We start from the raw sequence: 1,270 nt of genomic DNA, 5'->3' as shown, positions 1-1,270 counted from the left end.
CTCCGTAGAGTGTCGTGGCATCACAGCTCACAGTAACCTTCACCTCTTGGGCTTAGCTGATTCTCTTGCCTCAGCCTCCCGAGTAGCAGGGACTACAGGTGCCTGCCACAACAGGAGGCTATTTTTTGTTACAGTTTGGCCTGGGCCGGTTCAAACTCACCATTGAGCACAGGTGCCACCTCCAGATTCACTTTAATATTAATGCTCTGGCCCCAAACAAAGAAGCAATTAGGAAAGTGTCATCTGTACTCTGATCAGGCACCATCACAAGGTTCCCAATTTTTCACCACAACAGAAGCACTGTACTTGGTCATCAATACTTGTGTAGTGGAGTCTAGCACTAGCTAACTCTCTTGGAGTTAAATGGGAAATAGTTTGGCCAATTCTGAACTGATTTTAATCTAGCTTCTACACTAAACATGCCGTGGTTCCTTGGGTAAATAGTGTCTCATGTATCTACAACTTGTCCAGTTCTCAGAAGATAGTCTGCATGAATCTCAGATGGCCTGCCTAAACCAAAATGATTTCTGTTTCCCAGTTAGTTTTCAAATTTGTACTGACCATTCTGGACCACAGGATTTGTAGTTTGCATGGCACTATTTTCAAAATAAAAGCTGTTGATAAATTTGCAATTTGGGGATACTTTTCTATGTTTCCATCCAACTGCTGAGTCTCCCTATTGCCGTCTATCTACTGCTGCATGACGATTAAAGCACTACATGGTGTCTCTTTCACCAGCATAAAGAAAACCTGCTCATGCCAATATTGATGCCAAAACAGGTCTGCTACTTGGAAACTTAACAAAAGTTTTTAATCTACTAAACTCTTCTGCAAATGATTCATTCTAATTGATGTCTGTAGATACACAACCTTTAGATATTTCAAAACTGTTAAAAGCCATCTCTTGAAAATAGGACTTGTTCACCTTTTTCACATCTGGATAGCTGGCCCCAGCTGCCAGTGGTGATTAATTCCAAGAGGAGGGTTCTGAAAGAGGGGTGTCCCAAACCCCAATCTGGAAAAGCCAAATTTATAGATGGGCTTCTACCAAGATGAAGGAAACTGAAGTACCTATGTCTCCCTCACTTACTTCCACCAGCTGACCCATACCCTGGAGAAACCCCAATTCTAGAAACCCAAAGTATGGCCATGTGAGGGACTCCAAAGAAACACTGGCATGGTCCATCAGTTTCTGGCCTGAGCCCAAGAATTTGACTTTGCTATTAACTAGACTGAAGCCATGGAACTCCAGTCTGGGTGGCAGGCCAGG

At 43.2% G+C, this 1,270-nt stretch overlaps 1 pseudogene; it reads right to left on the bottom strand.

Moving 5' to 3' along the window:
• Window positions 1–901, bottom strand: part of LOC100942048 — a 1,362-nt pseudogene extending 461 nt beyond the window's left edge.
• Window positions 902–1,270: the final 369 nt, after the last annotated feature.

Source organism: Otolemur garnettii, unplaced genomic scaffold (assembly GCF_000181295.1).
Source record: "Otolemur garnettii isolate 467f Iridium unplaced genomic scaffold, OtoGar3 scaffold00248, whole genome shotgun sequence".
NCBI classification, from domain to species: Eukaryota; Metazoa; Chordata; class Mammalia; order Primates; family Galagidae; genus Otolemur; species Otolemur garnettii.
The sequence above is the reverse complement of the archived record's forward strand: the minus strand, read 5'-3'. Positions and strand labels throughout refer to the sequence as shown.